Source organism: Ranitomeya imitator, chromosome 1, assembly GCF_032444005.1.
Source record: "Ranitomeya imitator isolate aRanImi1 chromosome 1, aRanImi1.pri, whole genome shotgun sequence".
NCBI classification, from domain to species: domain Eukaryota; kingdom Metazoa; phylum Chordata; class Amphibia; order Anura; family Dendrobatidae; genus Ranitomeya; species Ranitomeya imitator.
In genome coordinates, this window is record NC_091282.1 from 568,740,693 (window position 1) to 568,759,271 (window position 18,579).

General features: G+C 44.7%; 1 protein-coding gene across 10 annotated transcripts in view; it reads right to left on the minus strand.

The window, feature by feature from the left end:
* PIP5K1C (phosphatidylinositol-4-phosphate 5-kinase type 1 gamma) overlaps window positions 1-18,579 on the minus strand; it is a 264,928-nt gene that overhangs the window by 142,405 nt on the left and 103,944 nt on the right. The gene's annotated exons all lie outside the window — the stretch shown is intronic.

Here is an 18,579-nt window from a genome sequence, read left to right on the forward strand (position 1 = left end):
ATAAAAGCAGCTTTTAGCAGCACCAGCAAAAACTGAAGATTTCAGAAATCACATGAACACTTTTTTGTCCTGACTGAATTGGAAAACTACTATGATATTGAAAACTGCAGCATGTCCATTCTTTCAGCGTTACTTGAGCATAGAAAGCAATAAGTGCAAAAAAATGCAGCAAAAACGCAGCTATTAGTTTTCCAGGGTTTTTGGTTAAAGAAAAACGCAGGAATAGAAGCATGTGGAAGCGCAAGTATTTATGGTTTTATGTGTGTCATTTGTTCATTTTAATCTATCTTTTATTATTACTTTTGTCAGATTCAAGTTATTTCTGTGACCATTGTGGGTTTTTCTGTCATTAAATGACGGGTACCAACAATTTTGACTATGTGTGTAGGTACATCAAAGATAGTGTACCTGTCTTTGATGCAGGATCCAACGCTGAGACTGCAACTTACCCTGCACTATTCAAGTGTCTAAAAGCCGCGAGTGGATCAGAGATCCACCTGCAGCTATTAAGTTAAATGCCGGTGTCAATCACTGACAAGTTCTGCCCATTTGCGCCACTGTAGCGCAATTGTGGGGCACCAATGGGTTGTCTTGACTGCTGGATTTCTGCAGAACACCCTCATGCCTGTCATGTTTAATCTCCCTTATCCCTTAAGGACCGCTGATACGTCTTTTAATGGCGGCAGTTAAGGGTACTTATTCCTCAGCGCCACTTTATAACGGCGCTGAGAAATAAGGTTATAGCGCCACCCAGCGTAGGAAAATCTACAGGGCCTTAGCTACAGGGGGTTGCCAAGATCCCAGAGAACATGATTGGGGTCAGTTTTTAGCGACTCGTGTTGCGATCACTGTTATTCACGGAATGACGGCGACCGCAAAAAAAAAAAAAAAAGTCTGATTTATTATTTATTTCACTCTCCTCTGATACAATCTAGCACATCAGAGGAGAGAGAATGGGGTCCCCCGAACCCCCCCAGTACGGCCCTCGACATCATCTTCGGGGAAAAAAAGGCGGCGCATGCGCAGTGCGCCCGCCAAGATCTGCCGGCCGGCACCTGGCAACAAGAGGAGATTTCTCTTATTGGTTCATTTTGATCACTGTGATGGACCCTATCAAAGTGATCAAAATAAAATAAAATTGTAAATCAAATCCCCCTTTATCACCCCCTTAGTTAGGTAAAAATAATAAAATAAATAGATTTTTTTCCATTAGTGTTATAGCTAAGGTAAGGCTTGGGGTTATGGTTGGGGTTAGGGATGTGATTAGGGATGTGTTGTGGTTAGGGTTGTGATTAGGGCTGTGTTAGGGTTGAAGTTAGAATTGGGGTGTTTCCACTGTTTAGGTACTTCAAGGGGGTCTCCAAGTGTGACATGACCCCCGCCATTGATTCTAGCCAATTTTTAGCTCAAACAAGTCAAACGGTGCTCCCTCCTGAGCCCCGCCATGCGCCCAAACAGTGGCTTTCCCCCACATACCGAGTATCACCATACTGAGGAGAAATTGCAGAACAAATTTTGTGGTCCATTTTCTCCTGATACCCTTATGAAAATAAAAAAGTTTGGTCCCAAAGTACGTTTTTTGTGAAAAAGGTAAAATGATAATTTTTTACTTCCACATTGCTTTAGTTCTTGTGAAGCACCTGAAGGGTTAATAAACTTCTTGAATGTGGTTTTAAGGGGTGCAGATTTTAGAATGGTGTCACTTTTGGGTATTTTCTGTCATAAGGAACATAAACCCGCTAACCCGTGATACTGCAACCAAACCTCGGGAGCACGGACCCGCTGTGTCCAGGCGTACAAGATCCAAGAAAAGAAAGGAATGTCCAGCTTCACCGAGTCCACAAAAAAGCGTTTTCCCCATTAACAAACTTTTAACATGGAGGATACAGACTTCAGCACAACCATATGGGTAAGAATCTCAACGCGTTTCTGGAGACTAGGCTCCCTTGGTCATGATTAAGGGAGCCTAGTCTCCAGAAACGCGTTGAGATTCTTACCCATATGGTTGTGCTGAAGTCTGTATCCTCCATGTTAAAAGTTTGTTAATAGGGAAAACGCTTTTTTGTGGACTCGGTGAAGCTGGACATTCCTTTCTTTTCTATTTTCTGTCATACTGACCCCTCAAACTAAATTTAACTGTGAGGTGGTCCCTAAAAAAATGGTTTTGTAAATTCAAATTCTATGTTTTGCTGGCAATTTCAGAAAAACTAGTTATACATTTTTTTTAAAAAATGCATATGTTACTTGTGTGTTTGGTTACATTTGTTCAGGAATTCAAGTTGGGATCTCCATAGGATCATATTTCGAAGCGTGATTTTCAACATTTTCAGTCTCATCCTAATCATATGTTTAATTCTAAATTAAAAAATATATATATTTTTAACACCCTTTTAAATATACATGTAACATTTTTATTATTACACTACTAGACATGTCCTTTTCAAGTTTTAAAAAGAATAATACAATAGTACTGAGGAGCATGCTAGTCAATACTCATTACTCGCTCGAGCATCAGTGTGGTGAAGCTAGTTACTCGGCGAGTATTTTTGATTTTTCACACACAAGCTCGAGTCCCTCGACTCTCTGTCCTCATCTCCCACTTCTTCCAGGTGTGCCATCCACGCCTTATACAAGCACGTGTCCCATAACATCAGCCCTGACCAACGTGGTTACTGGAAAGGTCCACTTAACCACAGACACGTGGGCAAGTGCTTGTGGCCAGGAACGCTACATTTACTTTACTACACAGAGTGAACATTGTGGAAGCCGGGACCCAGTCGGACCATGGGACTGAACATGTGCTAGTGACACCAAGGATTGCAGACCCTGGTTCATTCAGGGTTTCCACCATCTTCTACATCAGTTCCAGCCGCTCCTCCTTCATCTTCGAAACGTCAACATTAGTAACAAGCTGGATGCACTGCCTCAGCCAAGCAGCAACAGGCTCTGTTGAAGCTAATTTGCTTAAGTGACAAAAAGCACACTGCCTCAGAGTTGTTGAAAGGTCTAATAGACCAGACTGATCTGCAGCTCTCGCCCCTGAACCTAGAAACAGGCATGGTCGTGTCTGGCAATGGCCGTAACCGGTGGCAGCTCTGAAGCTTGTCAACCTTGTACACCTACCATGCCTGGCCCATGTGCTCAACTTGGTGTTTCAGTGGTTTCTCAAAACCTACCCAGATCTGCCTGAGCTACTTGCTGTAATGGGGAAAGGCAGTGTACTTTCACAAGTCAGCTAGAACTGCCGCCGCCCTGGCAGTCCTGCAACATTTGCAACTTCCAGCTCACCGACTGGTGTGTGATGTCACCATGCGTTGGAACTCAATGTTACATATGTTAGCAAGGCTTTGTGCGCAGGTGAGGGCAATAGTTGAATACCAGCTATAACATGCCAGTCGGTATTCTGGTCAGCCTCAGCACATAAGAGCTGCTGAGTAAGCTTGGATGTCTGACATCTGTGCAGTTCTCCAAAGCTTTAAGGACTCTACCAAGGTGGTGAGCGGAGATAATCAGGGTAACCATCCAGCTTCTTTGTCTAGTGAAATGCTCACTGCTCACAATAGGAAGCTTTGCGGGCATAGTAAATTGAAATGGGAGCGATAAACTATACAAGATGATGCTATACAGCCCAGCCTCATCTCAATGCGGATTGGTTGAGGGTGTGGAGAAGGTTGAACAGGAGGGACAAAGAGGAGAAGGGAGGAACAGGAGCTGCTTGGCTGACTCTAGAGACTGTATTACTCACACCACCTTCATCCCGCCTTTTCAGCATGGATGGCCTGAAGACGAGGAGGAGAAGATGGACAGTCGTCCTATTGGTGGGGACAGGAAGTCTTGGCTGTTGGCAGTCTGGCACACATGGCGGAGATAATATTCCGCTGCCTTTGTCATGACCCTCACGCTGTACGCATTTTAGCCAAAACTACTTACTAGTTGGTCACCCCTCTAGACCCACGCTACAAGGAGAATTTTACATACATCCTTCCCGTGGAAGAGAGGTCTAATAAAATGTTTCAGTACCAGAAGGCTCTAGTTGAAGAGGTCACAGTTCCTTGGACAACCAAGGAGTAGAGACAAGGGAGATGCAGGGAACACACTCAAAAGGTCTGGGACAGTTTTCTCTGACAAGGAGGGAAAAGTTTTGCAAGTTGCCGAAGGAGTACCTAGCCGATCTTGCCAGCGTTCTCAGTGATTCCTCACTCCCTTACAGCCATTGGGTATCCAAACTAGACAGATGGCATGAACAGTCTCTCTATGCCTTGGAGGTCCTGGCCCGCCCTGCAGCTAGCATTTTGTCATAGCGGGTTTTTAGTGCCACCAGGGGTATTATAACTGATAGGTGCATCCGCCTATCAACTGAAAATACTCACAGGCTGACTCATTAAAATGAAGAAGGGCTGGGATTAGCCCAGACTTCTCAACACCATCGGATGACCGCAAATGCAACCAAGCATTTGCGACAACCGGAAATGAGTTACAATGCTCTGGAAGAATATTGGCCCACTTATCTTTGCAGAATTGTTGTAATTCAGCCACTTTGGAGGGTTTCTGAGCATGAACCACCTTTTTAAGGTCATGCTACAGGATCTCAATCGAAGGTCAGAACTTTGACTAGGGCACTTCAAAGTCTTAATTTTGTTTTTCTCAAGCCATTCAAAGGTGGATTTGCTGGTGTGTTTTAGATTATTGTCCTGCTGCACAACCCAAGTGCGCTTCAGCTTGAGGTCATAAACTACAGACAACATGTCTCTGAAGTTCCAAGCAATACATTCTGTATTTATTTTCTGAAAATGAGAAATGGTCAAAATAACAAAAATATGCATTGCTTGCGTACCTCAAATAATGCAAAAAAACATGTTTTAACGCAGGAAGAGTTCAGAAATCAATATTTGGTGGAATAACCATGATTTTTATTCACAGCTTTCATGCCTCTTGGCATGTTTTCCACCAGTCTTCCACAATGCTTTCGGGTGAACTTATGCCACTCATGGTACAAAAATGTAAGCAGCTCTTCTTTGTTTGATGGCTTGTGACTATCCATTTTCCTCTTGATTACATTCCAGAGGTTTTCAATGGGGTTCAGGTCTGGAGATTGGGCTGGCTATGAAAGGGATTTGATGTGGTGGTCCTTCATCCACACCTTGATTGACCTAGCTGTGTGGTATGGCGCATTGTCCTGCTGGAAAAACCAGTCATCAGAGTCGGGGAACATTGCCTGAGCAGAACGAATCAAAGATTAACCTGCCCAATTCCAGCCTTGCTGAAGCATCCCCAGATCATCACCAATCCTCCACCAAATTTCAGAGGATACAAGACACTGGCTTGTACGCCTCTCCAGGTCTCCGTCTAATCAATAGACAACCAGGTGTTGGGCAAAGCTGAAAATTAAACTCATCAGAGAAGATTACCTTACTCCAGTCCTCTATGGTCCAATTCTTATGGTCTATGAGAAGCAAAGGAGAGCCAGGCTGAAGTTTGCCATTGATGAAAGGCTTTTTTCTAGCATTATCTGACGTGAGTCCTTCCTCTAGGAGCCTGTTACGAACTGTTCTTGCCATGTACTTCACACCCCAGCTGCCATTTGCCACTGGGAGGGTTTTTCACAGTCATGAGAGGGAGCGCAAAACAGAAAGCATCTACTCTTTTTCCTTCGATCCTCCCAAATATCATGATCTCTCAGGGAGGTCTCCTCCGATTAAACCTTCTACTGCGAAAGGACTTTATAAAATGGAATGGACAGGTTGGAGAATCTTTTTTTATGGTCACCTGTCTTTTCCATAATATCATAAAAAAAGCCAGGGCAAAACAAATATTTTCCCCTTACAAGAAATCTATCAGAGTTTTGATTTTGCCTGAATGTCCCCCGGGTAGAATTTCAGCCAGCGAGAACTAGAGGCTGCATTGGAAAACACTGCTGATCTGGCCGACAGTCTAGCAGAATCAGCTGAGGCATCCCGCAAGGAACGCCGCTTCCCCTCTCCCCCCCCCCCCGCATTAATGGAATCATGGCTAAAACATTGCGTCACTTGGCACTTTTTTGTTTACGGTGATCCTCTAAACAGCCTAACCAGACCATTAAATATCTTGCTGTGCATGTCACCGCCACAGCGGATTTCAAGCCCCGCCTGAAGCTTCCCAGGAACCCTTAAGGAAGCCCTTTTTTCTCCTGTCCAGGGGATCACTAAGCATTTCTACGTCTTCAAACGGCATGGCAAACTTCTTAGTCTCTAGTTTCGGGGCTTTATCCCAGGAGGAAGAGGAGGTTCATCAAAAAGATACTTCCTATTGAAAGACAGTCACTGATAAGTGACTGAATTTTCTCATTCATGTGAAAAGATCGGTGCTTCCACTTCTCTAAACCGCCAAACATTAAGACCTGAGCAGATTTTTTTGAGTCATGGACCCACCATAACCATTGTGGCTCTAACCTCTAACTAGTTTATCTGTCTCCTCTATAGGGAAATAAACCTGAGACTCACATACTGCCACACCTTTTTCTGCATGAGCAAAATTTCTCTCCTGTCTGTATAACCTCTTTGTAAAGTGGGACAAGCTGGACAGCGAGTATCTCCAGGAACCTCATTTGGTTCCATCTCTCGGAAGTCGCCCGACCCTGTGCATCATTAGGCTGCGCCTCCCGGGAGCCGCCGATCAACTGAACATGGGGCAACTGCTTGCGCCCTCTCACCTATGAAAGTCCATCAGGACCCCTCCACCATCCAAGGCAGTGAAGAACGCGCTGCATGAGCCAGGCCTAGAAAGACTCCTGACTTCAGCTTCCTTTCTTCAGGTACACCGATGAAAGGTTCTCTTGTCAAGGACAGGAAACCAACTGATGTAAGGGAGAGGTACCACCCTTTTATACCTCAGTTTCCTGTCCTTGAAGGGCGGATCCCCTGTCTCAGTGGTTCTGTCATAGGAGAAAGAGGGGAAAAAAAAAAAAAGATGGGAGGGCTCTGTCCATGCATGGATTTTACAAGGATTAATAAAATAACTGTTTACAATCCTTACCCTTATACCTGACCTTTTTAATCACTTATCTGCAGATTTGTGGAGTCAGAGTCCATTTTGGTGGAGTCTGTATAAAATGGACCGACTCAGACCCGAAATATATAATTGGTACACTACTTCAATGCAGTATGTGCTGTAAACTTTTTCATAATTTGGGAAAGTTATGAAATGTCCTATAAATGACTATTCCTGATCTAAGGATCTCTCCTATTAGTTGAGATGAAGCCGTGCTGCACTTTATGTACATGCGCAGTAGGGAGGAAGTGCTGAGGAGTCAGAGTCGGAAGTCAGGGAAACTAAGGAGTCAGAGTTGGAGGTTTGGCTTAGACTTCACAGGCCTGATTATCTGGACCTAAATTGTTTTCCAAATGTGACTTGGGTGGGGCATATAACCTTATACGTATTCATAAGGGTGATGAATGGAAGACCTCATTTAATACGCCTGAACATTATTATTAAAGTTGGGTGATGTCGTTCGGGTTAACAATTACTCAGCAGTCTTTCATAAATTGCATTTTTTGCTCTCAGGTAAGTAGATTTGTGGCAATTTACCTGTTTGACATACTCAGAGAGGCATCATTAGCAGGTCAGACAGGTTCTACGTGACAACCATTTATTTGTTAAACTGGAGAAATGTCAATTTGCAGTACAGTAGGTCCAGTTCTTAAGACTTTCTGCAGAGGGGTTTTAAATGGACCCCGTTAAAGGTGCAAATAGTTCTTGATTGGGTTCAACCGAGTAACCTCAAAGCGCTGCAGAGATTTCTTCGCTTTGCAAATTTTTATCATAAGTTCATTAAGTACTTTTCGGTCAATGCCAAGTCTTCATCTGACATGACTAAAAGGGGAACAGATTTTTCTTCTTGGCCATCCATGGTGGTAAATATTTTTTCAGCTCTCAAGATGGCTTCCTCGAAGGTGCCTGTTCTCTCAACCCAAGGTCGATTTGCCTTTCTTTGTCGAATTAGACGCTTCTTCTATTGGGATGGGAGCAGTTATTTCATAAAAAAGTGAATATCTACATCTTTGTGCTTTTTACTCACAAAAGTTCAGGCAAGCAGAATCAAATTAGCATATAAATGTCCAAGAACTTCAGGTGGTTAAGAGAGCCTTTCAAGAATAGAGACAATTATTTGGAGGGGGCAAGACATAAGGTGAATGTCTTTAGCGATCAGAAGAACTGGTTCTAAATAATAGAGGGCAGTAAACAAAGATTGTTTATAGGTAAACCTTACGGCACACTGTCCTGAGCATCCTGAATGCTCTGCCTGTGATATACCCCAGATCCCCAACCACCACCCCCTCACTAAGAATCTTGATTGCATGTTAATCCCTCAACCCTGGGACAAAGCATCAGCCTTGATGTTCTTGGATCCAGGCAGATAAGTAAACAGTCAAACTGAGCAAAAATAAAATGTCTACTGGGCCTGTCTGTTTTAAGCACTCAGCAGCTTGTTGAGGGACATGGTCGTAAAAGTACCGTCACACTAGACGATATCGCTAGCGATCCGTGACGTTGCAGCGTCCTCGCTAGCGATATCGTCCAGTGTGACAGGCAGCAGCGATCAGGCCCCTGCTGTGCTGTCGCTGGTCGGGGAAGAAAGTCCAGAACTTTATTTGGTCGCTGGACTCCCCGTAGACATCGCTGAATCGGCGTGTGTGACACCGATTCAGCGATGTCTTCACTGGTAACCAGGGTAAACATCGGGTAACTAAGCGCAGGGCCGCGCTTAGTAACCCGATGTTTACCCTGGTTACCATCCTAAAAGTAAAAAAAACAAACACTACATACTTACCTACAGCCGTCTGTCCTCCAGCGCTGTGCTCTGCACTCCTCCTGTACTGGCTGTGAGCGTCGGTCAGCCGGAAAGCAGAGCGGTGACGTCACCGCTCTGCTTTCCGGCCGCTGTGCTCACAGCCAGTACAGGAGGAGTGCAGAGCACAGCGCTGGAGGACAGACGGCTGTAGGTAAGTATGTAGTGTTTGTTTTTTTTTACTTTTAGGATGGTAACCAGGGCAAACATCGGGTTACTAAGCGCGGCCCTGCGCTTAGTTACCCGATGTTTACCCTGGTTACCGGCATCGTTGGTCGCTGGAGAGCGGTCTGTGTGACAGCTCTCCAGCGACCAAACAGCGACGCTGCAGCGATCCGGATCGTTGTCGGTATCGCTGCAGCGTCGCTAAGTGTGACGGTACCTTTACTCATCTTCCAAGATCCAAGAATGTCAAGGCTGACGCTTTGACCCAGAGTTGAAGGATTAACATCCAAACAAGATTTTTACTGAGGGGGTGGTGGTTGGTGATCTTGGGGTAGAACACAGGCAGAGCATTCAGGATGCTCAGGACAGTGCGCCGTAAGGTTTACCTATAAACAAACTTTTATTTACCGCCCTTAAGTAGATTTACTTAATGAAAAGCCTCATTCTGCTTTAGCTGCGCATCCCAGTTCTCCTGTCACTTGGAGATCTCTTTGTAGGTCTTTATGGTGACAGAATGCTTGAAGCGATATTGAAAGTAGGTCCATAGATGCAGAGTCTGTGCCAGGGATAAAGGACTTGTCAAGCTCCAGCGGGTTCTCTCGACTAATTATGTTCAGTCATAGCCCTTGACCGACTTGTTCATGGACTTGTCACCATTTTTCATATCTCAGGCTCTGATACAGTCATGTGCGCAGTGGACAGTTTTAACTGAATAATTTATTTCGTCCCATTACAAAAATTGCCATCTGTTAAGAGCTTAGCAACATTGTTCATTTCTCATATTGTTAAATTGCATGGTGTTCCCAAAGTCATTATTTCTGATAAAGGGGCTCATTTTCTGGCTTGCATCTGGCTTAGCTTTTTCTCCAGATTGCGCATAGAGCTTTTTTTCAGGTTATCCTGAGACTAATAATGGGCAAACAAAGGATGTACCAAGAGACAGAGTAGTACGAGATATCTTGTCTGCTTGATAGCTTGTTGTAATCAGCAAGACTGGGTGAAGTTTCCGACCATTGCAGCATTCGCGCTAAATAACCGTACCGCTATGGTTACCAGGAACACTCCTTTTTTTTGCCAAGATGAATTTGGAAGGGGATTGGGAGCATGAGGTAAAGAGAGTTCTTGGATCCAGCCGAGTCAGGCGCCACCTACAGTATCTCATTAAGCGGAAAAGTTACATAGTTATTAAGGTTGAAGGAAGACTAAGTCCATCTAGTTCAACCCATAGCCTATCCTAACTTGCCCTAACATGTTGATCCAGAGGAAGGCAAAAAAAAACCCTTGTGGCAAAGAGTAAGCTCCACATTGCGGAAAAAAATTCCTTCCCGACTCCACATACGGCAATCAGACTAGTTCCCTGGATCAACGCCCTATCAAGGAATCTAGTGTATATACCCTGTAACATTATACTTTTCCAGAAAGGTATCCAGTCCCCTCTTAAATTTAAGTAATGAATCACTCATTACAACATCATAAGGCAGAGAGTTCCATAGTCTCACTGCTCTTACAGTAAAGAATCCGCGTCTGTTATTATGCTTAAACCTTTTTTCCTCCAAACGCAAAGGATGCCCCCTTGTCCCGGTTTCAGGTCTATGATTAAAAAGATCATCAGAAAGGTCTTTGTACTGTTCCCTCATATATTTATCCATTAAAATAGGATCACCCCTTAGTCTTCGTTTTTCCAAACTAAATAGCCCCAAGTATAATAATCTATCTTGGTATTGCAGACCCCTGTTGTGAATTCTGTGGCAGAGCTCCCTCCTGTGGTCACAAGTGGTACTTCGGCTGGTTCTCTCTGTGAGCTTCCGTTGGTGGAGGAAAGTGGTACTGCGGCTTCTGAGTTTCCTTCCTCAGGTGATGTGGTGAAGTCGTTAGGTGCTTCTCTATTTAACTCCACCTAGTGCTTTGATCCTGGCCGTCAGTCAATGTTCTAGTATTGGACCTGTTTCCTCCTGGATCGTTCCTGTGGCCTGCTGCTCTGCATAGCTAAGTTTCTCTTTGCTATTTGTTTGCTGTTTTTGTTCTGTCCAGCTTGTCAATTTGTTTTTTTCTGCTTGCTGGAAGCTCTGGGACGCAGAGGGTGTACCTCCGTGCCGTTAGTTCGGTACGGAGGGTCTTTTTGCCCCCTTTGCGTGGTTTTTGTAGGGTTTTGTGTTGACCGCAAAGTTACTTTTCCTATCCTCGCTCTGTTCAGAAAGTTGGGCCTCACTTTGCTAAATCTATTTCATCTCTACGTTTGTCTTTTCATCTTAACTCACAGTCATATGTGGGGGCTGCCTTTTCCTTTGGGGTATTTCTCTGAGGCAAGGTAGGCTTATTTTCTATCTTCAGGCTAGCTAGTTTCTCAGGCCGTGCCGAGTTGCATAGGCAGCGTTAGGCGCAATCCACGGCTGCCTTTAGTGTGGTTGGATAGGATTAGGGATTGCGGTCAACAGAGTTCCCACGTCTCAGAGCTCGTTCTTGTTTTTTGGGTTATTGCCAGGTCACTGTATGTGCGCTGACCTCTATGTCCATTGTGGTACTGAATTACCTTTCATAACAGTACTGACGGCCCAAAGTACTAATGATTCTCAATAGAGGGAAAAAAGAAGTTCTGAGACCATTTTTTTTTCTTTGCACTGTGTTTTGCCTTTTTTTTCCCCTAGACATTTGGGTGGTTCAGGACACAGGTGTAGCAATGGACATTAAAGGTCTGTCTTCATGTGTGGATCAGCTCATGGCAAGAGTACAAAGTATTCAAGACTTTGTGGTTCAGAATTCTATGTTAGAACCGAGAATCCCTATTCCTGATTTGTTTTTTGGAGATAGAACTAAATTTCTGAGTTTCAAAAATAATTGTAAACTATTTCTGGCTTTGAAACCTCGCTCCTCTGGTGACCCAGTTCAACAAGTTAGGATCGTTATTTTTTTGCGTGGCGATCCTCAGGACTGGGCATTTTCCCTTGCGCCAGGGGATCCTGCATTAAGTAATATCGATGCATTTTTCCTGGCGCTCGGATTGCTGTACGATGAGCCTAATTCTGTGGATCAGGCAGAGAAGAATTTGCTGGCTCTGTGTCAGGGTCAGGATGAAATAGAGGTATATTGTCAGAAATTTAGAAAGTGGTCCGTACTCACTCAGTGGAATGAAGGTGCGCTCGCAGCTATTTTCAGAAAAGGTCTCTCTGAAGCCCTTAAGGATGTCATGGTGGGATTTCCTATGCCTGCTGGTCTGAATGAGTCTATGTCTTTGGCCATTCAGATCGGTCGACACTTGCGCGAGCGTAAATCTGTGCACCATTTGGCGGTATTACCTGAGCTTAAACCTGAGCCTATGCAGTGCGATAGGACTTTGACCAGAGTTGAACGGCAAGAACACAGACGTCTGAATGGGCTGTGTTTCTACTGTGGTGATTCCACTCGTGCTATCTCTGATTGTCCTAAGCGCACTAAGCGGTTCGCTAGGTCTGCCACCATTGGTACGGTACAGTCAAAATTTCTTCTGTCCGTTACCTTGATCTGCTCTTTGTCATCATATTCTGTCATGGCATTTGTGGACTCAGGCGCTGCTCTGAATTTGATGGACTTGGAGTATGCTAGGCGTTGTGGGTTTTTCTTGGAGCCCTTGCAGTATCCTATTCCATTGAGAGGAATTGATGCTACGCCTTTGGCCAAGAATAAGCCTCAGTACTGGACCCAGCTGACCATGTGCATGGCTCCTGCACATCAGGAGGTTATTCGCTTTCTGGTGTTGCATAATCTGCATGATGTGGTCGTGTTGGGGTTGCCATGGCTGCAAGTCCATAATCCAGTTTTAGATTGGAAATCCATGTCTGTGTCCAGCTGGGGTTGTCAGGGGGTACATGGTGATGTCCAATTCCTGTCTATTTCGTCATCCACCCCTTCTGAGGTTCCTGAGTTCTTGTCTGATTACCGGGATTTATTTGATGAGCCCAAGTCCGATACCCTACCTCCGCATAGGGATTGTGATTGTGCTATCGATTTGATTCCTGGTAGTAAATTCCCAAAAGGTCGACTGTTTAATTTATCTGTGCCTGAGCACGCCACTATGTGGAGTTATGTGAAGGAGTCTTTGGAGAAGGGGCATATTCGCCCGTCATCGTCGCCATTGGGAGCGGGGTTCTTTTTTGTAGCCAAGAAGGATGGTTCGCTGAGACCTTGTATAGATTACCGCCTTCTAAATAAGATCACGGTTAAATTTCAGTACCCCTTGCCGCTGTTATCTGATTTGTTTGCTCGGATTAAGGGGGCTAGTTGGTTCACCAAGATAGATCTTCGTGGTGCGTATAATCTTGTGCATATTAAGCGAGGCGATGAGTGGAAAACTGCATTTAATACGCCCGAGGGCCATTTTGAGTATCTAGTAATGCCATTCGGACTTGCCAATGCTCCATCAGTGTTTCAGTCCTTTATGCATGACATCTTCCGAGAGTACCTGGATAAATTCCTAATTGTGTACTTAGATGACATTTTGATCTTCTCGGATGATTGGGATTCTCATGTGAATCAGGTCAGAACGGTGTTTCAGGTCCTGCGTGCTAATTCTTTGTTTGTGAAGGGATCAAAGTGTCTCTTTGGTGTTCAGAAGGTTTGATTTTTGGGGTTCATCTTTTCCCCTTCTACTATCGAGATGGATCCTGTTAAGGTGCAAGCCATCCATAATTGGACTCAGCCGACATCTCTGAAAAGTCTGCAAAAGTTTCTGGGCTTTGCTAATTTTTATCGTCGCTTCATCTGCAATTTTTCTAGTATTGCTAAACCATTGACCGATTTGACCAAGAAAGGTGCTGATTTGGTCAATTGGTCTTCTGCTGCGGTGGAAGCTTTTCAAGAGTTGAAGCGTCGTTTTTCTTCTGCCCCTGTGTTGTGTCAACCAGATGTTTCGCTTCCGTTCCAGGTCGAGGTTGATGCTTCTGAGATTGGAGCAGGGGCTGTTTTGTCGCAGAGAAGTTCTGATTGCTCAGTGATGAAACCATGCGCCTTCTTTTCCAGGAAGTTTTCGCCTGCTGAACGTAATTATGATGTGGGCAATCGAGAGTTGCTGGCCATGAAGTGGGCATTCGAGGAGTGGCGTCATTGGCTTGAAGGAGCTAAGCATCGCGTGGTGGTCTTAACTGATCATAAGAACTTGACTTATCTCGAGTCCGCCAAGCGGTTGAATCCTAGACAAGCTCGTTGGTCGTTGTTTTTTGCCCGTTTTGACTTTGCGATTTCATATCTTCCGGGCTCTAAAAATGTGAAGGCGGATGCTCTGTCTAGGAGTTTTGTGCCCGACTCTCCGGGTGTATCTGAGCCGGCGGGTATCCTCAAAGAGGGAGTAATTGTGTCTGCCATCTCCCCTGATTTGCGGCGGGTGCTGCAAAAATTTCAGGCTAATAAACCTGATCGTTGCCCAGCGAAGAAACTGTTTGTCCCTGATAGGTGGACGAATAAAGTTATCTCTGAACTTCATTGTTCGGTGTTGGCTGGTCATCCTGGAATCTTTGCTACCAGAGAGTTAGTGGCTAGATCCTTTTGGTGGCCCTCTCTGTCGCGGGATGTGCGTACTTTTGTGCAGTCCTGTGGGATTTGTGCTCGGGCTAAGCCCTGCTGTTCTCGTGCCAGTGGGTTGCTTTTGCCCTTGCCGGTCCCGAAGAGGCCTTGGACACATATCTCTATGGATTTTATTTCAGATCTTCCCGTCTCTCAAAAGATGTCAGTCATTTGGGTGGTCTGTGATCGCTTCTCTAAGATGGTCCATTTGGTACCCTTGTCTAAATTGCCTTCCTCCTCTTATTTGGTGCCATTGTTTTTCCAGCATGTGGTTCGTTTACATGGCATTCCAGGGAATATCGTTTCTGACAGAGGTTCCCAGTTTGTTTCGAGGTTTTGGCGAGCCTTTTGTGGTAGGATGGGCATTAACTTGTCTTTTTCCTCGGCTTTCCATCCTCAGACTAATGGCCAGACCGAACAAACCAATCAGACCTTGGAAGCATATCTGAGATGCTTTGTTTCTGCTGATCAGGATGACTGGGTGTCCTTTTTGCCTTTGGCTGAGTTCGCCCTTAATAAATCGGGCCAGCTCGGCTACCTTGGTTTCACCGTTTTTCTGCAACTCTGGGTTCCATCCTCGTTTCTCTTCAGGGCAGGTTGAGTCTTCGGACTGTCCTGGTGTGGATACTGTGGTGGACAGGTTGCAGCAGATTTGGACTCATGTAGTGGACAATTTGACTTTGTCCCAGGAGAAGGCTCAACGTTTCGCTAATCGCAGACACTGTGTGGGTCCCCAACTTCGGGTTGGGGACTTGGTTTGGTTATCTTCTCGTCATATTCCTATGAAGGTTTCCTCTCCTAAGTTTAAACCTCGTTTTATTGGTCCGTATAGGATTTCTGAGGTTCTTAATCCTGTGTCTTTTCGTCTGACCCTTCCAGATTCATTTTCCATACATAACGTATTCCATAGGTCATTGTTGCAGAGATACGTGGCACCTATGGTTCCATCTGTTGATCCTCCTGCCCCGGTTTTGGTGGAGGGGGAGTTGGAGCATATTATGGAGAAGATTTTGGATTCTCGTGTTTCAATGCGGAAACTCCAGTATCTGGTTAAATGGAAGGGTTATGCTCAGGAAGATAATTCCTGGGTCTTTGCCTCTGATGTCCATGCTCCCGATCTTGTTCGTGCCTTTCATATGGCTCATCCTGGTCGTCCTGGGAGCTCTGGTGAGGGTTCGGTGACCCCTCCTCAAGGGGGGGGGTACTGTTGTGAATTCTGTGGCAGAGCTCCCTCCTGTGGTCACAAGTGGTACTTCGGCTGGTTCTCTCTGTGAGCTTCCGTTGGTGGAGGAAAGTGGTACTGCGGCTTCTGAGTTTCCTTCCTCAGGTGATGTGGTGAAGTCGTTAGGTGCTTCTCTATTTAACTCCACCTAGTGCTTTGATCCTGGCCGTCAGTCAATGTTCTAGTATTGGACCTGTTTCCTCCTGGATCGTTCCTGTGGCCTGCTGCTCTGCATAGCTAAGTTCCTCTTTGCTATTTGTTTGCTGTTTTTGTTCTGTCCAGCTTGTCAATTTGTTTTTTTCTGCTTGCTGGAAGCTCTGGGACGCAGAGGGTGTACCTCCGTGCCGTTCGTTCGGTACGGAGGGTCTTTTTGCCCCCTTTGCGTGGTTTTTGTAGGGTGTTGTGTTGACCGCAAAGTTACCTTTCCTATCCTCACTCTGTTCAGAAAGTTGGGCCTCACTTTGCTAAATCTATTTCATCTCTACGTTTGTCTTTTCATCTTAACTCACAGTCATTATATGTGGGGGCTGCCTTTTCCTTTGGGGTATTTCTCTGAGGCAAGGTAGGCTTATTTTCTATCTTCAGGCTAGCTAGTTTCTCAGGCCGTGCCGAGTTGCATAGGCAGCGTTAGGCGCAATCCACGGCTGCCTTTAGTGTGGTTGGATAGGATTAGGGATTGCGGTCAACAGAGTTCCCACGTCTCAGAGCTCGTTCTTGTTTTTTGGGTTATTGCCAGGTCACTGTATGTGCGCTGACCTCTATGTCCATTGTGGTACTGAATTACCTTTCATAACAGTCCTCTAATAACCTTGGTCGCTCTTCTCTGCACCCGCTCTAGTTCAGCTATGTCTTTCTTATACACCGGAGACCAGAACTTTGCACAGTATTCTAAGTGTGGTCGAACTAGTGACTTGTATAGAGGTAAAATTATGTTCTCCTCATGAGCATCTATGCCTCTTTTAATGCATCCCATTATTTTATTTGCCTTTGTAGCAGCTGCCTGACACTGGCCACTGAATATGAGTTTGTCATCCACCCATACACCCAGGTCTTTTTCATTGACGGTTTTGCCCAGAGTTTTAGAATTAAGCACATAATTATACATCTTATTACTTCTACCCAAGTGCATTACCTTACATTTATCCCCATTAAAGCTCATTTGCCATTTATCAGCCCAAGCTTCTAGTTTACATAAATCATCCTGTAATATAAAATTGTCCTCCTCTGTATTGATTACCCTGCAGAGTTTAGTGTCATCTGCAAATATTGAAATTCTACTCTGAATGCCCCCTACAAGGTCATTAATAAATATGTTAAAAAGAAGAGGGCCCAATACTGACCCCTGTGGTACCCCACTGCTAACCGCGACCCAGTCCGAGTGTGCTCCATTAATAACCACCCTTTGTTTCCTATCCCTGAGCCAGCTCTCAACCCACTTGCACATATTTTCCGCTATCTCTATTATTCTCATTTTATGTATCAACCTTTTGTGTGGCACCGTATCAAAAGCTTTTGAAAAGTCCATATACACTACATCCACTGGGTTCCCTTGGTCCAATCCGGAACTTACCTCTTCATAGAAACTGATCAGATTAGTCTGACATGAACGGTCCCTAGTAAACCCGTGCTGATACTGGGTCATGAGGTTATTCCTCTTCAGATACTCCAGTATAGCATCCCTAAGAATGCCCTCCAGGATTTTACCTACAGTAGAGGTTAAACTTACTGGCCTATAATTTCCGAGTTCAGTTTTTGTCCCCTTTTTGAATATTGGCACCACATTTGCTATACGCCAGTCCTGTGGTACAGACCCTGTTATTATGGAGTATTTAAAGATTAAAAATAATGGTCTATCAATGACTGTACTTCATTCCTGCAGTACTCGGGGGTGTATCCCATCCGGGCCCGGAGATTTGTCAATTTTAGTGATTTTTAGACGCCGCCGCACTTCCTGCTGGGTTAAGCAGGTGACATTTAATTGGGAATTTTTATCACTGATCATATTGTCTGCCATGGGATTTTCTTGTGTAAATACTGATGAAAAAAAGTCATTTAGCATATTGGCTTTTTCCTCATCCTCATCCACCATTTCACCCAGACTATTTTTAAGGGGGCCAACACTATCATTTTTTAGTTTCTTACTATTTATGTAGTTAAAGAATATTTTGGGATTATTTTTACTCTCTCTGGCAATGAGTCTCTCTGTCTCAATCTTTGCTGCCTTGATTTGCCTTTTACAGAATTTAATTTTTTGTATTTATTTAATGCCTCCTCACTACCTACTTCCTTTACTTCTCTAAATGCATTCTTTTTGTCACTTATTGCGCCCCTTACAGCTCTATTTAGCCATACTGGTTTCCTCCTATTTCTAGTATGTTTATGAGTTATGATCCAGAAGTTAACTACTGGGTTGATTTGGAGGATGTTCATGCAGACTGCCTGGTGACGAAGTTTCACTGGTGGCCCCTAGTAGAATGAGGGGGGTTAAAGGCTTACTGCCATGGCTCTGTTTGGAGACTCAATCCACTGATCTGTACACACCCTGGGCTTTGTATCTTCCTGCACACTTTCCTCTCCTCTTGGTGGCGGTGTATTGCGGCCAACCCTCTGGTTTCTTAGAAAAACCCATCGATGGCCTTTTAGTGACCCAGGTCCGAGGTAGTGCTGTTTTCAGTTGTGTGGTTAGGGTGTTTGTAGTCAGTACATGGACCAGTTGAGTGTGGGTGTGGCTTCTGCATGTAGTTGGGTCTTCCCTTTATTCCATTAGCCATGAGGGTGTGTTGCGTTCATAACAGATGCTTACATGGCCATCATGTATTGTGCATATATCAAATAT